The 18,991-nt window shown below is 40.6% G+C and overlaps 1 protein-coding gene across 2 annotated transcripts in view; it reads right to left on the reverse strand.

The window, feature by feature from the left end:
- The window catches only part of ALK (anaplastic lymphoma receptor tyrosine kinase), a 225,730-nt gene that overhangs the window by 77,261 nt on the left and 129,478 nt on the right, over positions 1-18,991 (reverse strand). The gene's annotated exons all lie outside the window — the stretch shown is intronic.

The following is an 18,991-nucleotide window of genomic DNA, read 5'->3' on the forward strand; positions in this document are numbered from 1 at the left end:
TCTTCGACACCTACTCCTGCTCCTGCATCCTGCACTCCCTTGAGTCAGGGAGCCCACAGCAGACTACATCTACCAAGAGACAAAAGTCACCCATTCATTTTTCCTGTGCTAAGCAGCAAAAGACGTCCAGAAATGTGCAAAGGAGCCATCTCCTATGAAATGAGGTCATCAAACATTACAATTAGAGGTCAGTCTCATCCATTCAGAAATGATCCTGAGTAATTTTCTCTAAGAATCATCCTTTTCTGGAGTCACTTTATTCCCTTGACAGCTGAGAAGTCAGATATCAAGCAGCCCGACAGGTATCGCTTTCCTTACTGTAGGAATTCTCTCCTCCCAAGTCCTTTGTGATGATGCTTAGGACAAGGCTTTCTTTTTCAAATTTAATTTTTTTTTGAGAGGCCCATGCTCTAGATCAGACACCTGAAGGAGGCAGGAATTAGTTCAGCAACGCCCTGAAGTCAGTGTATTTGGAGGAGGCTAAGATTGAGAAATGCCAGAGTTCCTTTCACAAAAATCTGAGTGTGAGTGCAGTTGACTGACACCTTCCTGACTCTGCCAAGATGTGCTTCCAGTCACTGCTGGAAGACAAGCCCAGAAGAACAAAGAGATCTGTGCTGTGAATTCCCTATTGCAGCAATAACTGCCCTGTCTCATATGAAATGGGTAAATGCTCCAAATTAAACCAAAGCTTCTGGGCAGAGAGAGACATTGTTTGCCTAACTCATCCATGCTCACTAAACAGTGCAGCTACATCATGTTCTCTGGTACTACAGGGAGCTGGAAATTACTGGTGATTCAATTAGATGTGCACTTGATATTTTTATTTATACTGCCTGCCAAAACTAAAAATTAATGAAGCATGCAGGAAAACAACCACTATTTCTCTACAAGCTCATTTTATGGTGCAAATCATTCAGGAGTGGGGGGAATACATCCCAAACCCCTTTAATAAAGGACCATGGCTCCTGAAAAGGATGCTCTGTGTTAGTGTCAGCCCAATTTTTTTCCTTTCCTTGGAGCAATCCTGGCTTGCCACATACAGGCTGCACAATGCCCTTGTATTTCAGTCAGGGTCAAGGCATGACTACAGAGGAGAAGCTTTGCAAGAAAAATAGACAGAGTAACTCGGATTTGGCTGCTGACAATTTCTGTGGGCTCCTTGGTGAGGATTTATGGCAGTGAGATGGTATCTCCCTTGGCTTTGCTGAACTTCCTACTAAAAATGCATTCTCAGAGACACCGCTGAGAGCCTTCCCTATGTGAGGTGCAAAGCTCTTCACATGCCACTAGCCAGACACAGTGGGCCCAGGTCAGTGTGCAAATGGGCACTACAAAGCTGTAAGAAGTGACTCTGGTAACTCAGTAGGTGATCCCTTCTCCTACGGGTGTGCAATGAACCTGCGTAGCACCCTGTTTTTGGAAGTACCACCAGAAAAAAAGTTAGGAGACATGTCCCAGAGCACTTCCATGAGTTAGCAACATCATGACATTCTTAAAAGATCCTGAAATTCTACTGAAATTCAGCAGTACTCTTGTCTCTCTGAATTACCCCATAGATGGTTTTGAACCCCCTGTTTATTACCAGCTTTCATGTCCCACTCAGTTTATCTGCAATCTTTTCACAGTGTCCATGTTTTATTCCAGCAGCTACAGAGATTTAGAGGAGTCCTTACTGTAGGCAATGGGGTTGTTCTGTTCATTCAATTCATTATAACTTTTTAAAGGCACTCACTTTTCCAAGCACTCAACTACATGAACACTAACTATAATGGAACCAAGGCATTCAGGAGAAGTTACTTGTCTTCCCAGGTGTTTTTTGTTGCAGCCTGGGGGCACAATTCTCCTGAAGCCAACTGACTAATATTTGAAATATGTCAGTTGCAACTGGGAATCGGGCAATTCCAGGAGCTATTCCTCCAAAACAAAGCAGCAGATTTGCATGCTCATTCATCTCTGTGGAGACAGGGCTTGAATTAGCTCAGATTTGCATTAGACCAACATATACGTGCTCCTTGTATAGGTTAGAGAACACAAATCGCAAAGCTGCAGCCCGTGGAATGGCTGGGCTCTGTTACACTGCATGATTTATTCCTGTCTTGTTTGCTTGCTTACTGTGTGCACAAAGGCAAAATGAATTGGAGAAAGGAGATGACTAACTAGTAGAACAAATAGATAACCAAAAAAAGCACAAATACAAATAATCTTTTTAATGGGCTACTTAATGCAGATGTTTGCATCCAAGCTCAAGGAAACTCAAATTTTAATTAAAATACTTTGTAAGAAAAACAAACGTTTGATCTTTTCAGTTCCCAGCCCAAATTACTCCTGGCAAAACGAACCAGAATGACCTGGATCACTGAGTGAAGTGGCCTCAACTCACACACAGGAGATGTGTAAGGAAAGGAAAATGAGTGGTATCAAATGAGTATCAGAGTAAAATTTGTGGGAGACATCCTTTATATTTACAGCAGTGTTTATGTAGCCAGTGGCACCCATAAATTACAGCAGTAATTAAGCTGTACCACGGCTGGCTTGGAGGCTTATAAATCATTATTTAAACAGCAGCATTAAATAAATGGCATTTCAGGCTCTAAATTGAAAGTAGAAACAACTCCTTTGGGAACAAGTGCTGACTTTGTACCTCACAGGTCCTGCTTCTCAACACAGTCCAGCCCCGGCTGTGTTCAAATCCAGTACCAGACCCTGGACACAAATGACAGCCTGGGATCTTTACTGCCCATGCTTTTGGACTTGGTTTCCATATATCAGGATGGAAAGAGGAAAATCATGTGCCTTAGCCTAATGCAGGACCAGCAATTTACTGCTCAGACTGTGGGACCCAAGGGGATGTATTTCAATTCTCAACAGATTTTCTCAGACTTGGGTTTCCTCTTCTCTCCTTCCCTGTCCCTTGACCAGCAGAGAAATCACAGTGTACTGTCAAGCTCTGGCAAGTCTGAGGAGCATGGCCAGAAAGTTCGGGGTGTTTGATCACTGCAAAATGGGAAACTTCGACTTCCTGTCGGCACACTTGGCCAGGTGGGATGGAAGAAATTCTTGTAGGCATCCACAAAAATATCTCTAATCTGGAAAACTGGCTATGCTGCTAATTAGCATGCAGGGTTTAATGAAGCTGAACATAATTATACCTTCACATGCTACATTCAACTTCTTAGACCATAATTTTTAATTCTACTGAAAGCTTTTGGGACAAACACAGGCAGGTGAAGCACTCCTGTTCAGCACACATTACAACAGGGGAGTTTAATAGGACAGTGCTTGATTGCTGCTTAAAAACTGTCTCATTTGTACTCCACAAAAATTCCAAAGACCTGGGATAAAGGTACAGTGTTGTCCCATTTTACCAGCAAGAAGCTTCTCTCTGGGCTATCCTTGAGGAGCTGAATTGGACATGATTGAGTTGATTTCAGTGGTTCTCAAGGCAAGACCCTGTATGCCCACAAGGTGAAAAACTTCCATTTTTAATTCCATGTATGTAGCAAAAAATACCTACCCATGAAAGTCCACCATGTTTATCTAACCAAATGTGTTACCTCTCAAAACAGAGAAAGTTTCCTACTGTTTAATTACATCTTTTAAAAATGTTTTCCAGTGGGCTAGTGCTGCAGCCTAATGTGCCTCCACCAAATGCCACTTAAAAATCTGGGGTTGTACAACCTTGTTGATGATGTGTGTCTGTCATAACAATTTGTCATTAACTTCTCAATTTCACCTGCCCCTTCTTTGGCTTGAGTTCAAAGCTTTGACTCGGGTATTTACAAAAACATTACTTGGGGCATTGACAGGTTGTGAGAAAAAAAGAAAAGCTGCTGTCTAGCTATAAAAGGATAGTGAGAACTTGGGGGAGTTTCTGATTATTGATTTTTCCATTATTTGCCATTTCTGATGAGTACATATTTCCTCACTCTTTAACTCCAATCCTCCAGCAGCACAGACATTCAAAGGCTGCTGACTCTGTGCTGGGGATAGCCCTATTCCAGGATAGCCATATTCCAGGACAAAGTAAATTTGCTATTTCTACAAGTCACTAATCCCCATGCTTTTACCATTAGACAAGCTGGAAGGTATGAAATAAAGGAGGAAAGAAAGTGAGAGAGGAAAGATTAAGTTCATGTTTGAGGGGAGCGAAGCCATCCTTGGCAAATGGCCATTGAACTCCACATGACACAGGGCAGATCACATAAATCAGAACTTTCACAGCGAGCTACACTGCTCCCATTTTCCAGCCACCCACCCCAGGACACCTGTATCCAGATCAGCAAGGAACCTGAGTAGTTGCAGCTGCAAATGAGACCAATGAGAGAAATACTTGGAAAACGCATTGTCCTCAAAAAATGCTTTGAAAAAAAGGCTGGATTCTATGTTTCTCACACCAGGAAGTCAAAATTGGTCAACGCTTCATAATTTCTGACTTCAGTATTTGTAACAGCATTGTTACTGTTACTGTCATTGCCGAAGGATGCAAGTGAAGCCACATTTGTAGGAGGAAGAGTTCACTTTTTTATTAGACTGCCTGCTACAGGCAGAAAAAACAGCCCATGTTTGTATATGCCTAAAAGCTCACCCATTTTTCCAGTTACATAAACTGCCTTTAATCTTCTTACTTCACTTCCTAAACATAAATGGGAATAAACTCATCACAAGAGCTCTGTGATGTTCATTTCATTACCACTTGTGAGGAACTAAGATGGTATGATAACAGGCATGAAAAAACCTGTAAGGAAATAATTTACTCTGTCTTCATAGTGCAGTTTGAATAATTTACAGTGTAAAATGAACAGGGCCATACCTTTGATGAAGGCAGGACAGAGGGTAGCAAATAACTTCCCATTGAGAGGGCATGCTAAGGGTGCAGCATTCCCACAGCGAGCTACTACAAAGGGAGAAAACTGGCTCATTAGAGCCATGTAAAAACAGAATTTTCACCGCAAAGACAATGTCAACATTTCAAAATGTATCTAACCAGAAAATAAAAATCCCCAAAGTTCTCGCAGAACAAAAGATTCAAATCAATTCCAGGTTAGAAAACTGACTTCAGGGGTTTCAACACATAAGTAATACTGTCATAAACCCCAGAAATTTGAAAACACTTGAATTAAGACAAAAATAAAACACTGAGCAGGAAACTCAAGAGGGGACTTACTGGTTTGGAACCCACTCATGCCGATAACTCAGCCAGCTCAGTTCTAATGTGCCGTCCCTCTCTGCTGCTTCAAAGTAGGGATGCTGTGTTTAGTATACAAATTTCAAACATCTGCTCCTTCTGCATTGCCTAATGCCAGCAGGATTGCTTACACAGAAGAGAGCTCTCAGCACACCTGAGGAGCTGGCACTTGCTCACTGCCACATTTCAGTTGCAAGAACTCTCTCCAGAGTTGTGCAGCATTCAGACTACTCAGGCCCTCTGTGTTCTCTCAGAAATGTTTTTGCCCAGGTCTAGTTGCTTTTCCTGCCTTCTGACTGAATGACTTCCCAACAATAATGTTGGTGTGATGTATCGCCCCTGAATTTACAGAGAAAAATAGCTTTGTTAAAAAACTATAATGAAATAAGAATGTGGAAAGAGAAGTTAGATGGATTTCACACGTTCTCAATTTTCAATTAGGAAAGTTGGCTGAGGGTCTTCATAGTTCCTGAGACAACAAAAAATCGTTGAGTGCAATAAATGACATGATAATGTTTTCCCCTATTAATCTTGCACAAAATCTAGCTGCTTCTTTTGTTTTTTTTGTTAGGCCTTATGGTAACATATGTTACGTACCAATCAATAAGCAGCTCCAACTGCACATCCAAAAATTAACAGTAAACAACTAAACAGCAGCAGTGAATTTTATAATGAAAGTGTGATTTTCCATCATGCAGTGATACCTACATATTCCGTGGCATCTACTAAATTGAAAAGGGCCAAAAGAGATGGAGAATACTTAGTGTATGAAATACTGTGCATACATAGTCAGTGGACCATTTTTAAATTTCATCTAACACAGTAGATCTTTAAGGCTTTCATCCATAAATGTGAACATTCTGACTTAGAATAATCCAGTGGGATAGAGTAATTTTATTAAAATCCCAAATCTCATTTCTTTTGGTTGCTTTTCATTGCCCTTGTTTCAGTATCAGGCTGCATTTACTGTTTGATTCCCCTTTTCTCTTGGGTACTATTGCATCTTTCTAGGTACCACTGCACCTTTGTGAGATTAAAAAACACCAACAAAAACACCTCTCCCCTAGGTGTCATTTTTCTCCTAAAACAAGTGAATGCTGTATATTTGTAACAGTAAGAAACTGGTAAAAGGAAAAAAAAAAAACAAACAAAAACCTAAAAAAAAAAGGCCAAAAAACCCTTTTCTATGACTTCCTGTGAATTTTTCAAAATACATACCTTGTAGAGGGAAAATAAAAAGTTCCAACTTCTATTATTAGCCCTGCTATTCCCATCAGACCTCTCTGGGTCTGAATAGGCTTGGAGACCAGCTCTTATCAGCCAGCAATCTTTTCCATGGGAAACACCAGCAGACTGATTGCTGGCTCACTGAAAGATGAATGCTGCTTGCTACATGGGGTGGACGCTGACAAAATCATGAGGTGGTTAAGTTCTCTAAGCTTATTTACAGACAGCAGGAACAGATTTAGCACGGGTTCTACCTCAGCATCAGATACAGAACTGAATGTGAAATAAAACAAGGCTGCTGGAGAAAGGACATGAAAACTGTGCTTCCAAACCTCATGTGTGGCTCTTGGGGAAACTGTAAGAGCTGATTAGATAGGAAATACATGTAATTTTCCACATTTTGCTTCTTAGAAGGCTTAGTTCAAATCCATTTTCAATTATTAAGGTAAGTGTTATCTTTGCCTCTTCCAGTTCTGCAGTTCCAAGCACAACCAACGCTGCCGCTGTACACAGCAGATATTTTTCAATTCTTGGTTCTTAAAAACAGCACAACAAGAAAACCACAAAGATCAATAACATTTTAAAGATGAGGAAACGGAGGTACTTGTCAACCAATTTCAATCACATAAATGAGCTTGTAAATTGCTCAAACCAGATTCTCTCACTGACTCCTGCTGCTTCCTGTACCAGTTGGACTGAAGATGGCCAGATTCAAGTCAAAAGTAGAGACTGGAGAATATTTTCATGGCTCGTCAAGAGCTGATTTCACACAGGTCAGATATAACCTCTCTCTTAACCCTGCAACAGCAGCATTTCAGCAAACCCTCTTTTAACATTGCCAATCCAGCCAACAAGAGATGTATATTCATATGCCTGGTCATGAGAAACACAAATAAAAGTATGAGACTTAACTGTATTCAAACAGCATTTTAGGAATCAGATTTTTCATTTCTAAAATGCAATTCTCTTTCTGTAACTGTTTTAAGCACTCTCTCTGCTTTAGATGTCAGCAGTGTTAAGGTTTTTGGCCTCACTACAGATGGGTTGCTGGGGGTGGTAGGTGGAATATCACAAATCAGCACAACCCTGAGCATGCACTCAGCAGAGTGCACGGACTCATCCTCACACCACAGCCAATGCCTTACTGTGCAAAGCAGTGGCCCCACAGTGGAAGACCAATTGTTGTTCCAGGTAGAAGCAGAAGCTTGCTTGGGGAAGAAAGTTTCCTGTTGTGCCCTTTTCCACTGTGCCAACCTCTACAGTTGTGTGAATGCAGCAAGCTGTCATCAAGCAGCTGATTTCCACTTTGAAAAAGTGAGCAACAATACCTCAAACCCACAAATAATAACCAAAATGAAATTGCACATGAACACTTGCCGTGAGGAAGAGCAATAACGACACACAACAGGTTTGCCACTGGGAGGGACTTCATGTGCATGGATGCTTTTAGTTCTGGGGAAGCAGAAGGAAAGTCTCGGTGTCACCCTACCTCCACACATCGCTGAACACCAAGAAGTTATGGATGCAGTGACTCACGGGTCACTGTTCCAGCTGGATGCACCAACAACTGCCAACATCTCAGTGCTCTGAAGCCAGTCCAGAGGGACAGAGGGCCAGCACAATTCTGTGCACTTCTCTTCCAGGCTGTGCTTCAAGGCCTTGCTATGCTTGAACAACATTATCCCACAAGCAAAGCTGCTGAAGGTCAGTGGCCCTTAACATCAAAAAGAGCCTGGAGAAGGACACCTTCCTGGGGTCCACATCTCTGCCCAAGGACCTCTATTAATGTTTGAATGTGCACAAAACTCATGAATTGGGAATGCTTACTGAAAAAAAATAGATGTCAGTGAATAACCCAGTGATTAGCTCCGTGTAAGCCAAGATACTTACTGAAGATATCAGGGAAAAATGGAAGAAGGGATAACATTACAATTCCAACATCACCACCCTGGTTTCAGGCCATCTCTCTACTCCCTTGTGGCATGCTGAAAGACTCTTTGGTTAATGCTTTCCATGTGAGATCACTTTCCAAAAGTATATGGAGATGCAGAGAGGATTGCAAGAGCTGACCAGTATCAATACAAAGAATAACCATATCCTGAGGCTGAGATACCTGTGGGCTGCCAGCCACAGCAGAACAGTTAGACTAACAGTGGAATAGTTAAATAATATTAAAATGGCTTTTGAACTTATTTTAAATACATAGGAATTTTAACATTTTTAAATGATAGGAATTTTAACAAACAGTTGCTGTGAGTAAAGACAGATCAAGGAGACAGAACATGTCTTCTCCCTCTCTCTAAGTTTTCTCTAAGACCTTTACCCTCCAATGAATAGATTGTGCAATCAGCTCTCAGGAGTTCTTATACAATTACTCAGAATGAGCAGTCATTTTCTTATCAATTCTCATCTTCAAATTTGGCACCATAAAGCGTATGCCTACCCAAAATATCCCTTTATATCCTCTTTGTCAATAAGCTTTCTGTTGAGTGCAAGCCCCCCTTCAAGATTTTTCCAACCTGTTTCCCCCCATCTTGCTAATGACTCAGTTGGCCATTAATTAATCACTTAATTACTGCCAGCAATAGTATTAAATTCTCACAAACTTGCTACTGCTGTTGTTATGTAAAATGCTCCTCCCAGCCAGGTAGGTTTCAGCAAAGCGTAACACCTTGTTGACTTTAGATAAATCAATTTATAAAATGCAAATGTACCTCTTCCAGGTAAGGAAAATCCTTTATAACTGCTCAATGATTCATTATACAAAACAAAGAATTAGGAGGACATGCAGCCCTTAATCAAGTCCTAGCAAACATAAACATTGTAAAAAAGAAGTGATAAAAAGAGACTATGAAAGAGTAGCCCCACTGCAAAGTAAATGGGGTTAGTTTAGTCTTGTGGCAAACAGAAGTAGTAGAGTACCCTCGAATACCCAGCCATACATGCACAGTATTCCAAATGACTGGAAATCAAAAAATAATTAGGTGTACCAGGAACTAAGAAAAGAGAAATATAAACCAATTTAGCAGCTACAGGAAGTAATGAAATTAGGTATACACTCCACCAAACATCTATTGGATCATGGTGCAGTTTCAAAGAAGGTATTGGCAAAAAATACCATCAGTTTAGGAGAGGGTTACAGTAAGCAAGCTGTACTGGACAGGACTCACTTGACAGCACAAAGTACACAAACACACTGAATAATAAAAATAGAACCACCAAACTTTCTTTTGGCCATAAAGTAGACTAGGGAGACCTAGAATCTACTTTACACGTGCCTACATGTGATCTTGAAGTATCAATTTAAAAGACTGAATAATCATTAACATTAATTTTTGTACACATTTCATTAGGAATTCTCTCTGGCAGGGGCTATCTTGACAAGGGCAGCCGTCTTAGGGGACAGACACTCTTCCTGTTTCTTACTCTGTCCCACTGGTCACAGTATTTGTACTTCCATTCACCTTAAGCTGCCCATGGTCATCTCTGTGCTATAGTAAAGTTATACCGAGTGCAAAGGTGCTATATGTCCACTATATAATTTTGACAAAGAGAATAGTTAAAATACCTGACTTCCAGCTCTCTCAGGGCTTTAACTTAATGGGATGTGGATGCAGTTCACCAGCCATAAAGCATGTCACTGGCTAACTGCTTACCTCCCTGCAGAATCTCAAAGCCAGGAAGGCAACCCGCAGGACACAGGGAATCTACATGCAGAAAGTTTACTGAAATACCAGCAACAAAATCAACTGCCCTACTCCTTAAACCAGGAAGAATGCCTTGCCTCCTTTTCCAGGATTTCTTGAGAGACAGCAGTAGGACTCTTACACAGCTGGAGTTACAGCAAAGGCTCTCAACTCCACTTGGACCATGCCCTTCCTTCCCATCCCACAGGTCATTACTGCTACTTTTTAGTGAGCAATATAATTTTAAACAGTCTGTCAATGAGGTGTCACAAAGATGATAAAAGTGCCTTGCCCTAGCATCTAATGTGGATAAAATCAATGATCCAAGGTCCCATGGGCAGTGACAGTCAAAAAGCTCAGAGGCCTCTAGGCCCATGGCAGCAGCAGCTGCATTCTCTGTTCAGCAGAGCAGTAGGGCAGGTAAGGAAATGGTGACCTGGCAAAGACAGGGTGGCAAATCCAAGTTATTGGACATCCAGGGTGTTCTTGAAAATAAAAAGCCTGGCATCCTTTTCCCAGTACTCAAGGAAATGAAGAAAGAATTAAATAATCAAGGACTGAGTACAAAACAGCCCAAACACAGCAGCCCAGCATAATTTCTTGAGGTCTTTCAAACCAGACTCCACCTGTATGTGCAGGGGCCTTGCACTGCTAGCAAATCACCTCCAGAAATGCTGCCTATCAAATCAGGAATCTGATGGTCAGGTTTTTCAAAATGGTTCTTATGTTGTGACCTTGAATGAGCCTCTTTACTTGACAAAGACCTTGGACAAGTCTCTTTTTACCGTGACAGAAAAAAACCCCTAAAAAACCATTTTGTGTGGAATATACGGCCTTGCTACTTTTAGAATAGCATTTTTTTCACAGAAAAAAAAATCTCATTTTTAAGAGCTATCTAAAATGAAAATGTCCCCTGTAGAGGAAAATGTTTGCTCAGCAGTACTTCAAAAGATTTTATTTGACCTGAAATAAAACGTTAGTTAGCTCCAGGAAACTTGCTATTGTTCAAATTTTTTTTTCAGTTCATATATTTCATGATTTCTTTATGTCTTTTAACATATTTTCCAATAAAAAAACCACCTAGAGTCCAGGGAAAAGGTGTGAAAACTTGGTTTCTTCCACTAAGTTTTTGTTTTGTTTTACCAAAACACATACTAACTTTGCATTTTGAATAGCTTCGTCCCACCAGGTTGCTTTTTTAACAAGCTAGAATAAAAATGAACACGCTGCTTATCCCATGTAACACACAGAGGCTCTCAAGTGGAAGGCAACACTGAGTGTGCCACCAAGTGCTAATGAGAAGCACGGAGGGTGACAGAATCATTGCAGTCATTGCCACATGCTAATGCAGCATCTGTCTGAGGAAGCTCTGGGTCATTTCAGCTCAGTCCTGTCCCCAGAAATCTCCTCCCTCAGTGCACCAAGGAGACAACTCTTTACCACGTTAGTACTGACAGGGCTGACGATGTTCTCTCCATTTGGTGCACATCAAACCATGCAAATATTAGCAAAACTCAGGTTTAGCTGAGGGAACCTCAGATGTGGAAAGTAGTAAAAAAGCCAACCATGAGGCCTGCACAGTCTCACGTGGGCACTGTAGAGTTATTACACTGCCATTTCCATCTCAGTGAGAAGCAGCATGGAAAACAGTCAAAGTAAACTCAACATTAAAAATTTCACTGACAATTAAGATGACAGATTAAACTGATCTACATGCAATCTGCAAACTGATTTGGCACTCACTGATTAATGCAGTAAATTAGATACTAACATCTCACATGCAGTGTTATAAATCACTACCTTCACTCAGCAATGCATATTTGGTGTCAAACAATTTCTGATGCTGGCTAAGTTATTAAATTTTCTGTAGATGAAGCACTGAATATCTCTTACAGTTTTAGGATGAGCTTATGAAAAGAGACTTTCAATTTCTGATCAAAGTTACTTGATACTAATAGAACTGCTCGGATTTCCAAAATTCAAGTGGAAATTGCTTCTCACTGTAGTGGAAAACAGCAAAACAAACCTAACAGCCCCAAGTCTGGACCCAAACTTCTTTTAAGTGGACACACACATTTGAAGGTAGAGAGATGCTTTACAAACATGATTTATTTCTCCAAAATGGTGCTTTCATGAAACACCCATCTCTGAGCTTTACTGATACTTGGTAAAATACAGAGCTCCTGCTTGAGGAAATTGCAGCAAGAAATGCCACAGAAGGGCCCTGAGATCTGAGTATTTGGCCCAACTACTGCAAAAAAGGCAGAGTCTGTCTCTTATGCTTTTCTATGGATGTTGTTCACAGACCCCAAGTACTTTCAACTACACTGTCACAAACTCACAAGGTGAGGGTATCCCCCTCCACAGAACCCTGGCAATGCAAGGCTCCAGCCTCAGCAACAACACTTCAGCTCACAGCTGTCAGCACTAATGAGATAAAGCAGACCGTGGTGAGATCCTGGAGTTATTTGTAGCTGTGGTACAGGTAAGTCCCTCTGGTTGCAGGTAGGCATCCTTCCCCAGCTGCATTGGCAGGAGAGGTTATTGCCTCCATCTGTTCACGACCGCTTTCCCTCCTGATCCGCTGATGAAGCAGCCTGTGCAAGTACTCCCTAATTTATTTCAGGCAAAGTCAGACAGGTGACACCAGAACAACAGTTCTTACCTACTCAAGGATTTTATGTGACCCTCTCTCATTTCCAAGTGACAGCTGCTCTCTGGGCTGCATTGAAGCATCTCACAGACTTGTGACACCAGCTGAAAGGCTGCTCTCCAGTCCCTTTTAAAAACCATCATATACGTGAGATAATTCTGATACACAGTAATGTTCTTACCAGCCCATGCAAAGCACTTTGTGGAAGAGGGAGTATTTCCCTTTCCCTTTTTTAAAGAGGGAATTCTGTGGAACATCAGACTGCTAACTGCCATTGCCTTTGCAGCTTTGGGAAAACTCAAACAGAGCTTGGTCTTTATTTGAGATATTCAGCTCAAGTCTGCTTCTAAACCAAGGGGAATGAGAAAAAAACCCCTGCAGGTATGATCAAGCTCAGAGGAAATTGTGTCTCAATTTAGAACTGCACAAGAGGGACCTCTCTTTAAATCAAAGATGGAAATAAAGGGATGGGGTTATGTACAGGAAATTATTAAAGCTTTTTTTTTTTTTTTTTTTGGAAAACCATTTAATATTTTTAAACCACAATGCTCATATAACAAAAAACCCCAAAGAACACCACACTTGGTACAATTTTCTCTTCAGAAAAAATTTTGGTTTAAATTTTCCTGGTAAAAAAGAAACAGTATTACACTAACATAATGGACCAGAAATTCCCTGACATGCATCTTAATAGTGCATCATGCCTCAGAAGTCCTGTCAGTTGAAATTTAGTCTTGAACTCAATGATCACCAGGAACTGGATCTGAAATTACTTACTCCTGAATGTAACTAGATATCCTTTCAGAAGCAGGCTGAATTAAGGTTCAAGACAAATGCTGCATATAATATAGATCTTAACCTCATTTAGAAGCAATGTTGTTTAAGGCTGTATTAAGGGATTGAGTTACTGCTTCTGCTTAAACAGAAGTGACAGAGTCATTCACAAGGGTAATAAAAATAAACAAGATAATGCAATAGAAGGAATTGCACCTCCTGGTAAGGAAGTAAGTGAAAAATTAATGTGGCTCTTCTATTACCACTCTTTGGAAAGCAGCATGGGATCCAATCTCCAATTGCAACTCAATTTAAGTAGATTTTTCAAAAAGCCTTCATTGAGGCCTCAAATATGATCTACAGGACTCCATTAGAAGGCTCTGAGCTGTAGCTCTGCTGCTACCAACTACCACTTTACTGTTCACAAACCACTTCTGTATCTGAATGTTCTTCCCTGTGAGAGAACTGTGTTTGTTGTTTTTTAGAAACCTGCCTTCTTTTCTAGACCCATTCAAAAAATATCTAGAGGAGCTGAAAAACACAGGGTTGATTTCTGGTTTATAATTCACACAGGTTTCCCAGTGCAGAGAAGCTTCTAGGTTGGACTGGAAGCACTCTGTAAAAGCTGCATGAAAAGCTTGTTTTGGTAATGTTGGTTTTGTAAAGTATGCCTGGCTAGCACCATTAATCTTGCACTCAACAGTCATTTAATGTTTTTCAGGGTTTATTCTAACAGACTCTGAATAAACTCCTGCAAAATAATTACTATAAAATGATTGATCTGGCATGGTAACCACTGAGTGTTGAGAGTGTTCAATAGAGAATCTGTTTGTTAAAGATTCCTTGCCTGACACTATTCATTCACAAGTGAGGAATTGGTGGGCAGACTTTATAGATTACAGGTATTAAAGCACCCCACTGGCTTTAAAAGGATAGTGCTGTTAGGAATCCCAGACAACAATTCTTCAACCAAAGCATTGTCCTCTTTCTGACACTCTGATGATGCTATGATGTTAAAGGTGGAATGAATTGCCCTGTGAAGTGCCTCTTTTTCTCTCTGTTGACTACAGAGGGACCCTAGAGACCAGCTTTGACATGATGCCTAACTTCCAGATAGCTGAAGTCACAAAAGATGAATACCATCTTGTCTAACTTCATACAACAAAGCACCTGAATGTCTGAACTAAATCTTGCCTAGGGAGATTCAATCTTGTGATATTGTGAATTAGATGACTGGTTTATTATACAGATTTTATTCCCTGACAGTTCACTTGAGGTCTAGACTGAGACCTGCAAACTGAATTAGCTTTGCAAGTTGGAGTTTAGGGGAAGTTTTTTTTTTTCTTCTATCCACTGATAATATTTTCTGGCCTTTCTTCAAACACTGAAAAAAGCAGCCAGCATCAGCAGATGTAGATGGGCTAAAAAAAGGTCTCCTATATGCTATTAATACAAAGACATAGGGAAAAAGGGACAAGTCCATTGCTTGGCTCTGTAAACTGGAAAAGAAACTGTCTTCATTTCATCTGAGACTACTGTTTTGAGATGGTATAGCAATATGAATAAATGAAAACAGTCATAAACTTCTCTGTAATCTTTACAGAACGGTATCATGGTGGGCTTGCAGTGTAGGAAGAGTTATTTTGCATGATTGTGGCATCTGCCTCGTCATGATACTTTGGTTTCATTTCAGCAATTACCCTAATTGTCCAGGAAAGGAAGGCACTATTTATTGAAAAACAAAAAGTAATATGAACCAGGGAGAAATGCTCTGAGAAAGACAACTGTAATGCATTACTGCTGGTGCCTGGTACTGCTAGGAACAGATGCAGCAAGAAGCAACATATTTATTATAATTTGAGGGGAGCTACATGAAGCCACAAATTAGTCCACATTCTACAAATCAACAATTAAGATGAAGACTACTTGCTACAATATAAACTTGGAATAAATGGAATAAAAATTGCCCTAAAGGTTTTGTGATTAGATTAGACAGGCAGGAATGTTTTATCAAATGAGAGGAATTGCCCGATTTCGCTTGGGAACAGAAGAAGCTGGAGGTGATCCAAAGATGAAGTTAGAAGAAAAGAGAAGATAAACACCATAAACATGGAAGAGCATTGCAAAGCAACCTGTGCAAACATCAGCAGGGCAAACACCGCTTGGAGTAGAACTTTTCCAACACAGAACGGAAAAGGTTATTTGCATTTCTCAGTTGTCTTAACCAGTTGTTAACTTAACAAATTTTGATATAACTGTACAGTTATATGTATCATTGTAAACCCTGTGTCAGCTTCAGCCTGCTCTATCTGCACTGAAAGAACAGCTATAACTTAAACCTAACTCTTCTCTTGGCTGTGAAGAGAAGAGCAACGATGAAGAAACTGAAGTCTAAATCAGCAATTTTACTATCAAACCTCTTGTTAGGCTCCTCCGTTTTCAAAAGCTTTGATAAATATATATAGGGGCAGATCTTCAGCTGATGCAAACAGTTGAGGCCCCAACAATTACTGGGATGACGCACCATGTGCTTTAGTAATTTCACTGGCAGAAACTCCTCACAAGTAACTGCACAGTTATTCACTTCCTTTGCTTTGGGAAATAGCTCCCATGCAAAAAATACTTCCTTTACTTGGCTGTCTAAGCCACTTGGCAATCTTTGCAGACAGGTGAGTCATTTTGCTACTGTTTTGTTACTGATGTGAACAATGAGAGTTCACACCTGAGGGATGAGTTAACACTATTGCCAAAACTTTGCACTTAATATTTCTGACCTTATAGAAATTGCTTTGTTTTTGTTATGGTTTCATTAACTGATGGTCATGAACATGTATACATACACTGTTATTCCATGAGGAGCTTAAGGAGACAACAGTGCCTTTGTGTCTTTTTAGAAATCAATAGCAACAGTGATAATATTACAGAAATATTGAATTTTCATGATTTTGTTTTGTTTTTGTACTGCATAATCTGATGCTGGATTTATGCAGTTGTTGCTTACAGCTCTAAATGATGTTTTAAAAATCCAGTCCATCATTTGGGCTTAAGTGCAGGGAATATTCACTGCTGTAGTCTCCAAGAAGCCATTTACTCTGGATTGTGGTGTACACAATTCCACCAAAATAGCTTAGACCCCAGTATGGCCCAACCTATCATCTCACAGAACCAGACAGACTGCTTCTCAACTCTCAAAGTTTTTAGGGATCCAAATAGTGGCATTGTTCATCTGTATTCACATCAAATGAAAGATCTACCACTGATGATATTTTTGGAACATGATAAATGTTTCTTACAGAGTTGACTAAATTATGTTTCCTCGTAGATCAGAAAAACATTTCCAAACCTCTTACTCTGCTTACAAATTCGCTGATACTCCATCAATCATGTTCCATGAACAGTACACTTCAGTCTGGAATTGGACCCAGGATCCAGCTGACTCATTTAATTGCTTGCAACCTCCCAGTTATACAAAACTTCAGCAGGCAGTAATTTAAAAAAGGGAGGGAGGGGAAAAGGTATATTCTTAAAATTTCTTTCATGTAATAAAAGCTGACTGCAATTTAAGATCTTGACATCCACGTGTGACTCCTGGATCAATAAACCTTGCTAGCAGGGCTTTCAAAGGCTCAATTCATAAAAGCCCTGTATACCTCATTTATGGAGGCACTCAGTAAAGCTGCCTCCATGGAGGCACAGTGCACATTCTGTCCCTTCTCATCCTCATGACGAAAGGCACACCTCAGTGCCTGGCAGTAATGATGGCATTTTTGAAAACTCCTACAGGACTAAGGAGTGTGGTTCCCATTAATTTGTGCTCCTAAGTCACCTGGCAGCTTTTAAAAGTTCCTCTCTCTCCCCAGGTTTTTCACAACTTCAGAGTAAAAGAATTGCAACACACAGGCTTTATGACACTGAGAATCTGATGGGCTGCCACTGGTTGTGAGTTTCCAAATCCAGCATAAAGGACTTTCATTTGTTGAAAGGGCACACACTGCTTTTCAGAAAACTTCAGTCTCCCTTCACAGATTCTTAAACTTTTCAGGGGAAAAAAACCCCCAATGCAGTAGTTTAAGTCTGTTGTCATTTCTATTTAGGGATTATGGACTTGATTTGGAATTACAAGGTCAAGGCTTTTTGGTTTCAGTTGTTCTGTTGCAGACTGACACTGTATCCATCAGTGTTGGCACCAAGGTGCCACACCTCTCCCAGACTGGATAGAATGCAGGATTGTTAAACCATGTCCATGGGCTGGTTTAGCAGTCAGTTTGCTCAGAAAGCTGACTGCAGGAGACCTGTCTGGAACAGAACAGCAGGACAAAGCAAGCAGGGCTCCTGGAGGCAGAAAGGAGTTGGACAGAAAGAGGGAAGAGCTGGACGGGGTCTTATAGCATGACTGGGGCAGATTTACAGTGAGACCTCTCAGACACAGAAACCAAGCTGGACTTGAAAATTCAGAGAATAAGCCCTGAGGTATAGAAGTGCCCTGAGCCAAAATCTAAAGGACTCTACCCTCTGAAGACAGAGGAAGAATTATACCTTTTTTTCAATCTTTCATGCATTGCACTACTACAGAGAAGTGGTAACCACCTCAGTAGCCACCATTTCTATGTGTGACACTTAGGCAGGCTTTTTAAAAAAATAAAGTTCTTGCTGTTGACATTATTTAATTTTCAAGCAAACACAGACTATCTTCTTTCCTTATTGTGCTATCTTCTCCCCATTCTTGTTCTTCACCTTCCAAAAACCTATTTTGCTCATTAATGCCTCTGAGGCTCTGGTGAGACGTGCCACACAAAGGGACTAGTTTCCATCTGAACATCCTACGTATTTATCTTTGCTTTTGATAATTTTAAATGTCAACTGATTAATTCTTGCACATTTCATTAAATTTTGACAACTTGCTGCATTTCCCTCACTTGGTTTCTTTGCTGGTTCAACAGATTATCCACCTAGTTAGCTCAGTCTGATTTATTGAATGACTATCTGATTAAGCCTGATTGCTCTAGTTAATTATTGGATTGTAAATGTTTCTTCCAATCACTTTCTAACTGGTCAAACTTTTTAGTAATTTCCACCATCTAGACCAATTATTCCTGCCTGATATCCTGTCATTTGTTTTCAGTGGTAGCGGTTTATCACCATCTCTTCCTTCCTCATCTCTCCCTCTGTTACCTGAAGGGATCCTACAAGAAAGATGGACAGAGACTATTCACAGGAGCATGTAGTGACAGGACAAGAGGGAATGGCTTCAAACTGAAGGAGAGGATGCTTAGATCAGATACTAGGAAGAAATTCTTCACTGTGGTGAGGCACTGGCACAGGGTGCCCAGAGAAGCTGTGGATGCTCCATCCCTGGAAGTGTTCAAGGCCAGGTTGGATGGGGCTCTCAGCAACCTGGTCTAGTGGAAAGTCTCCCTCTCCATGGCAGGGGGGTTGGAACTAGGTGATCTTTAAGGTGCCTTC

The sequence above is a fragment of the Corvus brachyrhynchos genome, unplaced genomic scaffold, assembly GCF_000691975.1.
Source record: "Corvus brachyrhynchos isolate BGI_N302 unplaced genomic scaffold, ASM69197v1 scaffold101, whole genome shotgun sequence".
Taxonomy (NCBI): Eukaryota; Metazoa; Chordata; class Aves; order Passeriformes; family Corvidae; genus Corvus; species Corvus brachyrhynchos.